Source organism: Camponotus vicinus, unplaced genomic scaffold (genome assembly GCF_025532165.1).
Source record: "Camponotus vicinus isolate PSW18456_S1 unplaced genomic scaffold, iyCamVici1.0 SCAF_14, whole genome shotgun sequence".
Classification (NCBI taxonomy): domain Eukaryota; kingdom Metazoa; phylum Arthropoda; class Insecta; order Hymenoptera; family Formicidae; genus Camponotus; species Camponotus vicinus.
In genome coordinates, this window is record NW_028141950.1 from 4,743,836 (window position 1) to 4,760,416 (window position 16,581).

Sequence of the window (16,581 nt, forward strand, 5' to 3'; positions counted from 1 at the left end):
TTATTTAAATTATTATTTTTTTAATTCTATTTTATTTGATATTTTTAAATTTTATTTTATTTTTTTATTAATTTTTTCTTTCTTTTACTAAGTATTTAACCTCTTTAAGAAATATGAAGTTTTTAGAAGAACGTGCCACGTGTCAATTGCTCTGACAAGTCACAAAATTAATTTGATTATATCCAGCTTGCGTATGCGAGTTTACACTGTTACGCACGAGTCGATCCTATTGAATAGAACCGGGGTGTCATAAAGAAGCAGGTTGTCGCGCGCCTTTGAAAAGATCCTAAAAGGGGTGGCCTCGGTTCTACACCACCAGTCCTCGAGTCCCCGGGAAGCTCGGATACCCAACGTGTCCCATAAACGCCACACAGGTCGAAATCAGATATTGTTCGGTCCTCGGCTTCCCTCGCGACCTATGATGGATGAAACCGATCGGTCAATCGGGTTGACCGGCTAACACTGTGTCGTTATGACCGCGGGTGGCGCAAGAATTTCCGAATTAGCTTTTCGGGATTTAAATTATATCTCGTTATTGGTTCTCGTCCTCGTTTCATTTGAATTGACTGGATAACGAACAGTTCTGAAAGTATAATAAAGTATGTATAGAGTTATAAATTGACATGTGCGGATAGAGTGCAGGATTTTTTGCACTTTAATAAATTTGTATCTTTTAAATATTTTTTTGAATATTTCTGATGATAAATACTATAGTAAATTTAATATTATATACACATATTGATAAATAGAAACTTTTAAGAATTTCTTTATTTGCAGTTTAGTTACACACGACACACACATTTTCTCCACAATTTTTTCCGGATCAATACGAAATCCTGCCGATCTTCGAATCTACAAAAATGTCTTGCGTCAGATAAAATCAGTCTCTCGGATCTTAAAATCTGGAAGAATATCGCCCCAGTCGCCTCTAAATGCGGTTCAATTCGGCATTCCGGGATAGGTATAGAATTTCCCAGGATAAAAGGGCATCAGAACTCCGAAGTCGCCGAAGGGGAGTGACCCATACGATCGCTACGAAGAAACAATTCCCGTGCCAACCCCTTCGTCTGTGATTAATGTATGCAAAGATAGCACGTTCGGGACCGAGCTCACGTATTAGTTTCAGGAAGAGATGGGAGAGGACGAAAGAAAGAGGGAAAAGGAGGTCGAAGGGCGAGAAGGGAGGAGAAAATAAAACGCTCATCCGACCCACTCATTATAAATGCCCCTGTGTGTCTATTGTCGGGACACGCTAGGTGTGCTTCTCGGGTGTCTGTAAACTCTTTTCGGGGGAAGATTGCAGGAAAACAAAGAGAGAGAGACATGGTAAGCCGTAGGGCGCCTCACGATGTGCATCGAGCCCGATTTTTCGAGGACGATAGATGCAGTTCGTCGATAAGGATCATGTACACCGATTTCTCGGATCAACGCTCGTAAGTCCGTCCGCTTACTGGCATAATCTCTGTAACAGGTAATCGAACGATCTTTGATTGAGTTCTGAACTGAACAGTGTATTTAATACGTTTAACGTTAAATATATGATACGCGATAAAAATATCTCTCTTAATGTTTTCTTTCCACGATATGTTGTTTTCGATACTAATCTCCTCGTCTGCAGTATTTTGCTTTGTTCGGTACCTTGAAATTTATTACTGCTTCATTAAGAAAACGCGAATGTCTTATAAAATATTTTTCTTTCTTTCTTCCAATAATTTTCCAATATTACATTTTAAATATTGCATGACATCTTTATAATCTCTTTTTATTTAAAATTATTTTCAACAGCAGTTAATCCTTGGAAAACAGATTAACGTACTTTGATAAAGAAAAGCTATCAAGCTAAAATCATTTTTATTTATATATACATATAATTAGCTTCAAAAAATCTTAAAAAAAATTGTATAAAAATAAAATAAATATCTAATTTCTTAGCTTTAATTTTATATTCCACGAGTAGTTTTCTATTTTCCAAAGACTTTTAAGAGCCTGTAAATTCCAATGCGGAGATCACGTCGCTGTCCAAATACAATCTCGGTTCAACGGTCCGCGCTGAGATTGATTAATTGAAGGTTACGTGGTCCAGAGCGTTAAGTGGTTCACCGAAATCTTCCTACGGGCTCTTGACATCGGGAGCAGCAGCGGCACAGGAGAAGAAGGAGGACCGTGCGCGTGAAATTAAAGCCGGTCTCGCGGCGGTGGACAAAAAGAAAAAAGGCGGAGAGAAGAATGCGACCTCCGCCGGTTACCGCTCTTTCGTGTCAAAACACGACACTAATGCATCATTAAAAGAACGCGTCCCTAACCCGATGGTCTCTCGACGTAGCGCCGGCCACGGAGTCACCCTCCACCATCGATCGGCTTACGTTTCCCCCTCGACTTATGCGAGCGCACGTTACGCTCTGCGCCGGATTTAGGGTTCTTTCAACGACGAGCCGTTGAACTTGGGATTTATTGGGACGATTCGTTAGGAAAGTTTATCTCGCGAGAATTACGAGATGCGCTCGTTAAGCGTAGCACTCCTTATGACATGACGCCGATTGATTACTGATCGAACATATCGGAGATTTATGTCAAACAAGTAACAAGGAATCTCGAGGTAATAATAACGACAAAATATTAATAATAATATGAGGCAATATGAGGCATCATTGCTGCGATCAGGTTGGTCTTTCGCGGGTATTGATGATAAATGATGCTCGAGAACTATAAGCATTTATTTAAATGATCATGACGCATGTTGCTACCAATTTGCAAGGGCAATAGTCATCCTACGGCAATGAATCATAGTATTCTGAACTTGTAGTCATATATCTCTATCGATCAAGTTGATTTTCGAAATGTCGGTCTGTTTAATAATTATAGCTCTCGCTATTCATGATAATCATTTCCTTTATAATCGTACAATAATTAAGTCATGATACAAATTTGGACTTTAATAAACACATCAAAACGCAGCTTATTAATAAAAATAAAATATTGCATATTTTAATAATACACAAGATTAAGTAACATTTTTATCACTTCAAAGAGTTTTAATGTGTATGTGCATAACTGAGGAACGCAATAAAGTTACCATCGTTCAATGAGGCCTCGAGATAACTCGCATGCGGGCGTGGGTTAAAGATATTAAATAAGCGAGACGAGGCGCGCATTTTTGCGGAGGCTGGACCCGGCACAGTCCGAGGGCTTAAATGACAAATTGATGCGCCGTTAAATTGGAGGGCGAGGCCATTGCAGGTAGATGCATTCGGAGATACACACTCGTAATTTCTAGGTACACCCGGGACCGCTTCGAGAGCCAGGCCCCGCCGAATTTGCGTTGCCGCGGGCCGCGGATCGTTGTTGTACGTCGCAGTTTCTAAATTAGGCTCAACTCGCGCTGATTGGACACCGGAGAGAGCGTCCTTGTCTCGATTCTCACCGACTGATCGGCGATTTATCGCGAACCGATCGACGATTATTAAAGTCAAGTGCGTCCAACATCAGTGCTCGTAACATGCGATTTGCATGTTTCAGACATGTAGCCACCCACCTCGTTTGTACGCTTCATCTTGAAGCCGCTAATTTATGATTAATCATTTCGCACATGCAGCATTTCACAATTGCTTTAATATTACTCTCCATTATTATATTCAGTTATTGGCATATTTTTCGGGCAACAATCGCTTCGTTTTTTCTAAATTAACTTCTGCTTTCTTTGCTTAAGAGCATTATTTTAATATTTACATCGTGAAGTCTTCTAAATTAATTTAGAATTTATTAAAATTAATTTTTTTCTTTTAAAAGTGTATTAAATTGTCGATTATGTGTCGATTAGAGATTATGTGTAAATTATTTGATTTAATAATGAGAACATAAATTAATTAATTGATAAAATTATTTGTCTTGGCAAAAGTATAATCAAAGAAAAATAAAAATGATTGATACTTAATATATAAAGACAATAATATCTTCCTCTGTCTGCTCTTTTAATTAAAAAAAACGAAAAAATAAAGCGTTCACGTGCAAAATACAAATGATTCTATCAGTGATAAATAATCATGATTTTTCTCTATAAACGGCATAAATAGAAGTAGATTCTTCAATTATCTTATAAAATATGGAAATTTGACCATTATATCTCTCTAACTTGTTTATGCAGATTAAGTAAATCAAATTTAATCGTCCGTCAGCATTTTAATAATGTTCATTGAGCATTCGCTTGAGCGAGATTTTATCGCCATTCGATCGGCGGTTATTGAAATCGAGTACGTGCGTACGTTGAAAATTACCCCGCTACATGTTGTTAAATTATGTACTAAAGTGCGTAAGATTTTGCAAGTAGCAAAATATCCGGCGCAACAGGTTTTCATTTTACTTAAATCAATATTCCTCAAGAGCAACATACGCTATACTATATAAGGGTGTTTAGTATCTATGTATATATATAAATTATTTATCGCATCACAATCAATAGATTATAAATATAAAGAATATTTTAAGAAATAATATAAAACTTCTTATTATATAAAATATATAATAATGACAATAATTAATTTTATTATTAATAAATTTGTTTAATAAATGACAACTAAAGCTAAAAAATAGAAACCAATCATAATTGAATAAAATTAAAAAATGAAAAAATATAGCAGATGCCAAAATGTTTAATGAAAAATTACTATTATACATTTTTTTATCATAATATATTTATTTTAATTAACACATTTGATGATTTAATGAATTTTTAATCAGTTCGAAGTGTTTTAAACGTTTTCTTGATTTATTTAATTAACGTCTATTATGCAGAAATTAAAAAAATTTTACGATAATTTTGAGACAGCAACATGAAAGCGATTACGACGTTCATCGATAAGCTTCTGGTATTCCAGCATTAGTGATTTTTAATGACGCTATAAAAACGTCATGCAATCTTCTATCAACGATCGAGGATCGCCTTCCTCAACAATTTGCCTTTTTTTTTTATTTTTTTATGTCACCGTTTTAATCCACCGCGCGAAATTACGGCGCAATGTTGCTTGTCGGCGCTTTTGCTTCTCGAGGAGCAGCGGCTAAGAATAGCGATCCGCGGAATGAGCTGATCCCGTTCAATTCATACGCGCGTTAAATCCAATGGAAACCGCATTAGACCGGGTGTAATGACATCTGGTCGAGAGACGTCGTGAAACCCAGCCGGTCCCATCATCGCGACGTTCTTAGGGTCGTCAGTTAATCCCAACTACACAGCTAAACTCTATGTATAGGGTGCTCAATGTTCAGTTCCTCGAGAAAAATTGTTTGCAAGCGAGCTTCCGTGAATAAACCTAAATACTTGTAGCTCATTTTGCTTTGACCGAATATTTGATTTCTCTTTTATAGAAAAAGATATTAAATTTGTTATCAAATTTATCTTATCTTATAAAAAATGTACGTAGCTTAAATACGCGGAAATAATGAGTATTAATAGTTTAATATGTGTGTGGCTGATCCCGGTGCACTTTTCAATAGTTAACGAATGGCCGAGCAATTGTTCACATCTGTATAAAGTGAGTTAACGCATAAGAGCTATTGATCAATTGTGGTTTATTTTTTGGCTGGCCTGTACGTTCCTCTTAATGCGTTCGGCGAATTTATCGTGCGGGTATCCTTTATATTATCAACGCGCGGAAGCAAGAAGGGCAATCGAGAGGGATGATCGTCGATGACATGTTCTCTCGCGCCAAGTGATTCACGAGGTAGAAATTAATGAGTAGCAATAAGATAATTGGCATATGTCATACATTAAATCAGTACTAATCAGAAGAAACGTTAATTAATGAATTTACAGGAAAGATTTTTGCTTTTAATGTTAAAATATCTAACAATGTCTTACAAATTTAATTAAATGGCTCCATTTGATGGAACTGAATAATTTTATACAATCAGTATTAAGAGATCACGCATTTCTCTGCTCGCAAACAAAATAATTTGCGCCATATATGCATTGATAATATATAAGTTAATATACTATTTATTTACTTTATGGATGAAATAAAAGTAAGGTCATTTTTCTCTCTCTTTCTTAAACACTTTCAAATCAGATATTCTTACACATCATAAGACAATATTCCGCAAATGCATGCAAATGCAAGTTTCTTATCCATCGGAATGCGATCCAAACCTATCGAACGTTTAAATTAATGTTAGATAAACGAGCGATACATGCGAAGAATGTCTTCTTATAAACTGAATCGCAGTTACTTGATAATTCAATTTATCGAAGGTCTTCCAGCTTTAAACATGTTCTCATGCTTATTATTCGTATAAAATTTTTCTTAATATAATTTTTATTAATATATTTTCTTAGTATGTTTAAAGAGACTTAAAATATTATATAAAATCTCTTTATAATTTAAAAAAGAAATTATTTTGAAATAATTGTATAATTCTGCTAATCTAAATTTTTTAACGCAAATTTAAATCCGCTGAGAATTCTAATAATTATTTTATTTTATTATCTCATATGAAAAATCTCTTATTTCTTCTTCTTTTATATAAAAGAAAGCTTAAGTCTGAGACGGTCTAAATTATCGTTCACATTATGAAAAGTCATGTTTTCGTTCTTGGGTTCAAGATGATGATTTTTGAGTTAGATGGGACGAAGAAACAGTGGGGGACATACACGATCTCGGATATTAGTGAAAGTTATGTGCGTAGGGGATGCTGTGCGCCCTGTGACATGATAGGATCGTAAAGTACCTCGACATCGGTCCGTTTTCTCCGCCTTAAATATTAAAATGCAAAACTACTATCTCGCATGATATTTACTCACGACGAATGAGACTTGCGCTATGTAGCCTCTTCGCGCATTAATCTTACATCTGCTATAATTTTTTGCACCTAAATATGTTTTCATCAAAAGAAAAAGCCTGCACGAAACCGCAGATTGATATTAGCAAATTTTTCGCGAAAAGAAAAATTAATTTAAATAATAAATATTATTAAATAATAAAATCAATTTAATGATTTTGTAAATAAATTAATTTTAGGGAAATATACAAAATTACATTTGTAAAATTTTAATAAAAAACATTATATTTTTTTATAATTGATATTCCATCGCGATATAAAAAAATATTCTCTTTTCAATTAGAGGAACATGGCACATTAACCGTGATATTAAATGCACGTGCATGCAATTATACATATTTAATTAGCAATTGACGTAAATTCGCACAACGACGCGTGTTCGGTATCGATAACGATAAGAATCTGGCCGATGTCTCTGCTAATTAAATAAAGACGTGATCGCATAGTGGGTTTCACTTTTGTGAGACCGCTGGTAAGGATTCACCGTGCTACGCCAAATCAGGATGTGCAACTTTTCGCGATTTGGATTTTTTCAGCATTTTAATTCGAGCACTGAATATATTATTAAGCGCGAATGCATCCAAGATGATTATCTAAATTTATTCTCACAAATAGTTTACCGACATTTATTTTATATGAAACAGCAGTTATTAATAATTACTTTTTTTATAATATGAGATAATTAAGAGACTAATGAGACTATCAAATTGCAATTATTATTAAGTAAACAAACAATAAATGTAATGGACACACGATTTGCATTTATTAAATTGATCTGCAAAATTTTTAGCTATTTATAACAATCTCTTTATATTCAATTAGTTATATTGAAAAACATTTCAAGGAAGAAGAGAAAAGTATATTTTGTTTAATTTCTTTTTATAGACAATATATTTCATCAACAAATAGACACATACCAATCATTGGAAAGCTAGATCATAAAATATATATAAAATGAAACGAAACCATTACATTATATTCTCTATCCAATTTTTAGCTTCTAAACTTTGGATTTTAAACGACTAGCATCATTTTTTACTTACTCATTTTTAAAAAAACAAAGATAGACCTTTTTCTTCGAGCAAAACCCTCTTTATCAAATTTTCCTTTCTCTTTTAAGCTTGCATCACGCCAAAATTCTCGCGGTTGGCGGGGCTTATCGAGCCACGGCGCATGTAAATTTATTCCGTTGAAGTGTGACGGTGCGAGACGCGTGTATATCGTGCAGGGAGAGCACCGTCTTGCCGCCTCCACATAAGTTATGTACGTGGCCCGCCCGGTCGGCCGTCCACCCGCCGTCGTGGTTTCTCTCGGCCTCTGCCGAGATGGTAAACGTCCGGACCACTTTCGCTCTCTCCGGCGTCCGGAAAGGAATAATTTCGATCTTGGCCCCGTCGAGACTTTGCGTGTCCCGTCACGTCAGGACTCGAATACCGATGCCTTTTGTTCGTTCCCTTTTTTTCGACACTTGCTTATTAAGAAGAAGCACCGCGTGTGGTGCACGCGAGAATAAGAGGATCCTCTTTATTCATTGCAACAATGTGGATTATTAACATAGCAATTTAATCACCGAGTGCGGGATAGTTAACAGAATCGTTTGGCTCATGCGACTAAATATTGTTTCATGAAATCAGAAAGATATACATGTATGGAATAATAAATTATTAGGATGATTGGAAGATGAAAAATATTCGTCATTTTAATGAAATCAATAAGAAATGGAATAGTGTGAACACTTTGCTGGATATGATTACAGAAATATCCAGATTATTCTATTTTAATTTAACTATATCTTATCTTTATTAAAGTTAAGACACTAAAATATATATTGTTTAGGAAAGGTGTTTTTTATCGCATTGTATTTTGATTATTTTTAAAATTCTCACAGTTTATATATATTGGAATTGTCATGCCAATTAATGTTCCCGTCATATGCTGTATGTGCCGACATGTAGTAATTATTACAATCAAGATACTCGTGCACAGACTTAATCATCTACACTCACCCACCCATCCTTAACCACCCGGAAGCGAATAGCGTATTTTTATTTCTACACTCCTTCTACATTAGTTACGATTATATACAAGGTGTTCCGAGCATTTTGCATCTTTTTATCCCAATAATATTAACTAAAAAGATTTTAATAAATTCGTTTACTTTGAAAAGAAAAATAACCGCATACTCTTATTTCATTATCTCATTATGTCAACAATTATTTTGAATTTAATAAAAATACGCTATCTTTCTTCAATTTGCAATTATATTTTCTCTCTTTACAAAAATCAGATAATTCTTTATCTATCAAAAAATCAATTTTAAATTTTAATTATCGCCTATAAAATTTGTATTGTTTATTAATGATTAGTTCCTCTGAAAACTTCATTGAAAAATATTTACTTTTTCAATCAATGTAATAACTTATTCAATTTTAATATTTTTCTATTGCTCGCTGGACTAGAAGGACATATATCTTGTAGTCTTTCGCGACTTGTGTGAAAAAGTGCGCAATATTGGGAACACCCCATATATACAAGAAGCCTCCGAGCAGAAAGATCTTCAATATCATAATCGTGAGCAGTGAAGATGGTGTTAATGCGGACCCCCGTAGTTAACGCGAACCCCGCCGGGGTAATGCTTCGGCGTGGAACTGAAATCCGGTTGAGTGGCTTCTTTGTACGTAACTCTCGCCTCTCATTTGATATCATTTTTTATTAAACTTTTTGAGAGGACGAGATATGTAATAATGCGGTCCCCCGCTGCGGTAACACGCCCATTCCCGTACGCGTAATTCTCGATCGCGACTTTTGTCTAAATTTCTACGAGCGCAGTGAATCTTCCGAAGATCGTGATTTAATAATACGGATTAAAGAGAGAATCCAAAGAAAAAAAAATATAATTTTTTAATAGGACGTTTTTCAAAATAAAATTTAAAATAATTTGTGTTCTTAATTTATAATTTTAATAATTTAATAAAATCTGTTAAAATATTTTTTAATTAATAACTTTATTAACTCTTGATGTGAAGATTAGCACTATCTTCAAGTGTCTTAAATATTTTCAAAAAGACTTGATATGTAGGCTCTCTTTGATTTAAGGTGCTCAGCTGTTTCGACGCTCGGTGAGCGACAGACAACTTGTTTTCTTCATTAGGACTGAGCAGGGGGAGATTTAACGAAGAAGAACTACGACATCGCTGTTTTATATCGGTGCTACGCTCGTTGTTACCTCATTTTAGGCGCACGTCGCGTTTACATGTCACGCGCGGTAGATAAAATCCTGCTGCGCGCGCTCCGAAGACATTAGCCGAGGTGTTATCTTGCTCCTTTTTTTTTCTCTCCTCTCCCCGTAGGCGTTTATCGTGCATCGCATACCGTACAGAAGACATGGTATAACTGGAGGGGAGTTATGCGTCCCTCGCAACAATATCTGTGAGAGTCTCTCTCTCTCCTTTCCTTTATCTCTCGTGCAACTTTAAGCTCTTGGCGGCTTTTCTTCGTCATCGATTTTCTTGGATTATTTCTTTTATTAGTTATCTGAGGTCACGGGTGTTGCGCGCTTTCGAGACGAGCTGCCGAGGTTCAGTAGCGTTAAACGCGATATCGCGATGCAAAACGCATCGCGACAGTACTACGTAGGTGACGAAAAAAAAGCGAGTAGGAGGTAAAATTTTTTTCGGTGGAATTGTTGATTTCTGACCTCTATGTTCCTCTCGTACCGGAAGTGGCGCACGGATCCGCCGACGAAATCCGAGATATCGAAGGGCTCTCGTTGAGTATCCTGTGTAGATCCGGAGGCTCGATACGAGGAATTTATTGGTACTGCATAGGCGCTGAATAAACGTCGCGCGCGATCCGCTTCGAATTAAACTAGTTTACTAATGGCACCAGCGAAACCAGTCACAACGGCATGTGTATAATGCGGTTGTGAAACCACGTTGCTAGTATCTTTATGTGTAAGGGAGTAAGGGAGTAAGGGAGATTCCTTTAAAAAACAATCTTGATCATAATCTTTTTAGAGAGAAAAATTCGCCTTACTTGAAATATTAACGAAAAATTATATTTTATGTTTGTCGCTATTTTTTAATTATTCTCCTCTATATATTTGTACAAAGTATAATAAAAACAATGCATATAACCAAAGTAATGATTTGAAGCTGAACTTGTTGATAAAACATCGAATAAATTATTAATAATTATAATAAAACGCGATAGACCTATTTAAATAAGTAGAAGATATTTAAATAAGTCTTGAAAATTATTAAAAACAAATAACAAAAATGTATTAGCAAGATATGATAATACATATGTATGCGATAAAATAAAGTAATAGCGATATCAATATAGGCTAACATTTACTATGGAATGATAAAGAAAAATAATAATGACACAGTAATAATGCTAATGTTCTGATAGATGAACCTAATTTGAAATAAAGTAATAGGTTGACGAGAAGGATCGAAAAAAATCGGACTCTAAAAAGTAGAAAAAGCGATGACCGTAAACATCGTAATGGAACACGAAAAAATGCAGACAGGTATTTTATAATGCGTACTATCGAATATAATTGGTGTAAAAACAGACAAATCTCTAACGATGATAATTAGATTTTGCTTATTAAGCGGTTGCCCTGCCACATTCCAGACCGCATTACGTAATAGTGACTCGACAGGTGCAAAATATCAAAGGCAATCGATAAAAATAGCAAAGTTACAATTAATAAAGCATTAATGAATTGTAATCGATGCCGACAACATAATTATGAAATGAATTGAACTTCTACAATGTAAGCTTTATTCAGTATAAATTTAACATAAAAATGGAATCAAATTAAAATTATTTTTCCGAGCAAAAACTGCTCGAAAGAAAGAAATTCTAAATTTCATTTTTGAGAAATTATCGATGAGAACAAATAAATGCTACAAAAATAGAGACTAATCTTAAGAGTGAAACTAAGAAATGAATAAATGAAAAATACTTTTGATTCCGATCGCGGCGGATCCATCGACAGGAGATTGATACGCAAAAAATTGGGATGTTAATTGCATGCAAACGCGCACTTGAGCGTTCAACGTATAGATACGACTATTGATTCGCTCTTGAATTTCGTCACCGCCGTGCAAAAGCGTGCATTAAGTACGCGCGGAGATGTGCATGCCTTGCAAATATCTGTGTGTAATATCTGTATTTAATACCGGTTTTCCGCGTCCAAGCACGCAGCGGTGGAACATCGCGACTTTCAGTTATCCGAGAGCTCTTGACCTTGCGACTGATCAGATAACGATATCTCCGTTAATACGAGCTATCGGGATTATTCACATTCCAATTCAGTTCAACGGCTTCCGAATGAATTGGAGGACTTAGGGGGCTATAGAGGAACTGGTCGCGTGACGATAGGTCTATCGACAAACTTCGTTTTCGCCGATTGATCGCGATGCCAAGATTGCGAATGACATTTTATGAATTATGAATACATATTTACCGAAGATGTTTTATGAATATATACATACGTAATAGACATTTTTCTATTTTTTTTAGTTTAAGTATTAACATTAGACGCCAGTAGAGAAATGAGATTATAACAATTAAATAATAATTTTAACAGTAATTATTAAACAATAATTATCATTTATTACTGCATTTTGTGAATTAGAATTTAATTTTTCTTTAATTAAGGAAAATAACAAAAATTAATATTGCTAATTATAATTGTATAATATTTTATTTTTAACAAGATAAATAAATAAATTAATAAGATTTTTAACAAGATAAATAAATAAATATTTAAAACTTAGTTTCTTCTCTAATTAAATTAATATTCTAATACGATTTCATACAATGTTTCCTAGTTTGCGTTCAATATAATGCATCAGATTAAATTTTTGCTCCTTGAATAATACCGATCAGATTTGTATTTTTGAGAGATTGGCAAATATAATTTAAAAGACTTGTGAATGAATAAAAGGTATTTATATATTTTTTAAATGATTTAAGGCAGAGAAGATTTTCTGGAAGTTTTGTGTCAAATTTAATTTAATTATTCTTTACTCTTTCATCGCTATTATTTCATAAAATCGCTCCACCTGACTTATTTCCGGCATGATTGTACATCCATAACACTATTAAGTCTCTTTAATTTCACATAAATCATATTCACATAAATCAAGATCAATAAAACGCAACGCGAGTACTTAAAAGAACTGCTAATAGATAACAAATCATAATATGATAAATTGAAAGATTTGATTAATAAATAGAATATTTCTTATTTGAACATTTGCAATAATCTTTACTAATCGTATTGAAGATTATTTCATTATTAATTTAATTTTATTTAAGTTTAAGTATTTAAATTTAATTATTTAATTAAATAAGTTTTATGCAATTATTTTAACACTTAAAATAATTAAATTTGAAATTAATTACTAAAACATAAATTAAATTAAAACTAAATTAATTACATAAAAACATAAGAAAAAGTTAAAGAGAGAAATTAAAATTGGTTTACAGCTCTAATTAAAATTTGCTTGAAATTAATCATAACAAGCAAACGTCCTAATAATTATCTCGCTCGTTTCTCGGCAATGAAATAAGACCTTGCATTAATCGACGTAAATGAATTAAAAATTAAGAAACCGTCACACGACATAAGACATTTATGCGCAGTGCGCGGTATATAAACACGTACCTCCGTATTTCTGTCGGTTTTATCCGTGGGATACTCAAAAAAAGTGCTTTGTCTGTCTTTCTATCTCTTTGTATCTCTTTCTATGCATGATGACCGTGATGAACGATAATAGTCTCTCGTCAATGCTCGCTCATTAATTGATAATTATGCACACGAGAACGTGATGCCGCTGAAATCACGAGTCATAGCCTCTCAAACGCCTTGATATTGCGTATCTTGCTCGCGTCAAACTTCGATACTCGAAGCACTAGTCATGCGATTGGGGAACAATGCACCTGAATCATTCGATGGCTAGTCCTAGAAATGATACCAAGCGTGAGTCGGAAATCATAATTACGCGGTAACAATTGTGGGAACCAGTGCACCAACAAAGGAAGGCATAATAAAGGCCTAATAACAGACAGTTTCGATTTTCTGATGGAATCGGCGGAAAAATTAATAACGTAATTTTACAAAAAAATGATTTGACGAAACTAATGATGATGTACAAATGACAATTCTTAACAATCGGTATTATAGCATACATATGTATTTCCTTGGATCCGTTGTTATTGGAAGAAAAATTAATTTTATACTCAGAAACAAAAATCGATGGTTTAAATTTAAAATCGAGGATTTACATTTGTTAATAAAAAAAGAATTATTTACCTAAAAGAGATATACACAAAAAATATAGAATTTATTTAAAAAATTAGTTTTAAAATCCATGAAAGAAGATTTTTTGTTAAATAATCTTACAAATTTTAAATAAAATGTATTTATAATTAAAAATATATAAATGATAGCGCACGTTAATTTTTCCATCTCATTTAATCAAGACAGATGTTTATTTCATTACATACATCGTTATCTCAAATCAATTTTTTTAGAATGGGTTATAATACCAAAATATTGATGTGTGTATCGGAATAATTAAATACTTTTCAAAATTCGATATCAATTTCTGAACTATTAATTCCCTGTCATGACTACTTTCGTGAATTATAATTGTCATTAATGTTTGTACTGCATATGATTATTTCGTATAAATTTTTTTAAATTGGCTTATAATCATATTTAAGAGATATTTCGATATTTATGTGTATATCAGATTGCTTTTATAATTTAATACTTTGTATAATTTAACATCGATTTCTGAAATATTGATATCATAGTTTGGTACTTTTTTTAAATAAGTGTTATCTAAAATATATTCATGCATATAAAAGATACTCGTAATTCAATATTTTTCGCCTATTAATTTAATACATCAGTTTCTGAAATATTAATTCTAGTGTTATCTAATCTTATCTGACATATTAGATGGACATGATATTGTGCGTAAACTATACGCCTTTCTCTTTAATGGATCACGCGCTAATAATCCCACCTAAAGTGTTCGCACGCGCAATTCTCCCTCCTTCATTCTCGGAGCATGTCGCCGCTCTGATTGTCGTAATATCGCTTCTGATTACTCCCTCCGTGCATGTCGTCAATGAGTAAATTACGCCATCGTATTTCGTTCGAATTGCACGTACGCCAAGTTCTACGTACGAGAGACTGCCGATATACGTGTATTTTTCTGTCAATGTTAAATATTTTTAGACCTGTATACTTGACAAATGAGAAGTTAATTAACTAATAGATCTCTGTATATATCAAAGTCGACAGCATCATGAAAGATATAAATATCGTGCACGAAAAGAAATATTGTACGTCACATATGCGAGACTCGAACACATAAGCATCAATTTACAGCATCGCTTACTGGTTCCATATTTCTTCATTTTCTTTCACTGATCTCGCTGTATCGACTCAATATGGATCATGTCCCATCGTGGGACCATTAACTACACCTCAGTGATGGATAAGATATAGTCAAGTGGCGGCTGTCTGTCACGTGTAGACATCACTAAAAGGTGGTCATTAATCGTTAATCACGTGGAGCCTCTACATCGTGGCCGATAATGATAGTTTCTTTTGCTTTCTCGAGCTCGGAACAGGTGGATCGTCTTACAAAGTACTCATCCATATCGCCGATCGATGGTCGAGTTTTTACGAGAACTGTTAAGATAGACACGCGGCCAGTTCACGCATATGCAATCATTGCATTTTCGTGAATCGCGAATTCCCATTAAATGCGAATACAATTTAAACCTTATGTCTCGAAATTATTTTTATTAGGAAAGAAATCTTTTTATTTTTCGTACATATAAATAAATATAAATATTTCACTTTGCTTCCTTAAACATTTCCTCATCATTTTCGAGATGTGGGATATTTTTTGGAAATTATTTTTATTAGATTATTTTATTAGATTATTTTTATTAGACTGTTTAGCGCATTTTTATAAAAAAATTTTTACAAATAAACAAATATAAAATTTTTATAAATAAACATAATATTTGTATTCGAAAGCGAATTCTCTATTTCGTTGAGAAAAGACGCGCAGATGGGAAATATGAAATGCATATCACGATATCATGCGCTTCTGAACGCATTTAATCTCAATGTGCCATCAACACGCAACTCGCATACCGGTAGATCACCCTTTTTGCAACTGTCATGAATTATGAGCTACGACCGCAGAGTGATCTTCTTTAACAACTGTGTGAGCGCGAAACAAGCGTAGGAAAGAACCACATTCTTCTCGCAAGTATTAATCTTCCTAGATTAAGCGTACGCTGCTCGTGCTTAGGGCGGATTTACGCGATTCGCTTTCACCATCGTTCTCAGTGAAATAAAATTATGAAATAAAAATGAATTTAAATTGATAGAAAATTGACATCAGAAATGGATTAGAAACTATAAGTCATAATCATCAGTCATAATTATTTTGAAAATGGCATTGAAGACATTAAAAATTCTCTCTTCTTCGTATTAAATATTCTCATCCTCTAACAAATTATATTGCCTCATAATAAAGTTTATGAAAAGGTAACCGATCAACGCGATATTCGGCGTTGTCAATTAAAATTGCATCGCGTAGATTCGCCTTTATAAGGCACGAGGAAGAATCGTACGAGCGATTGGAGTGCGCACAGTTCAACTGCGAAGGTCGGTCAATGGCCAACCAACGCAACGACGTT

General features: G+C 34.0%; 1 protein-coding gene and 1 long non-coding RNA gene across 6 annotated transcripts in view; one reads left to right on the forward strand and one right to left on the reverse strand.

Annotated features, from left to right (window-relative positions):
• Positions 1-16,581, forward strand: part of LOC145965479 (uncharacterized) — a 178,054-nt gene that overhangs the window by 96,810 nt on the left and 64,663 nt on the right. Inside the window, exon 6 of one of the 4 annotated variants that reach the window (XR_014436727.1) lies at positions 778-1,629. The exons of the other annotated variants lie outside the window; for them this stretch is intronic. This is a non-coding gene — a long non-coding RNA (uncharacterized LOC145965479). Of the gene's footprint in view, positions 1-777; positions 1,630-16,581 lie in introns of those variants that run through there. 4 annotated transcript variants of the gene reach the window in all.
• Positions 1-16,581, reverse strand: part of LOC145965473 (uncharacterized) — a 120,246-nt gene that overhangs the window by 82,649 nt on the left and 21,016 nt on the right. The window lies entirely within an intron of this gene.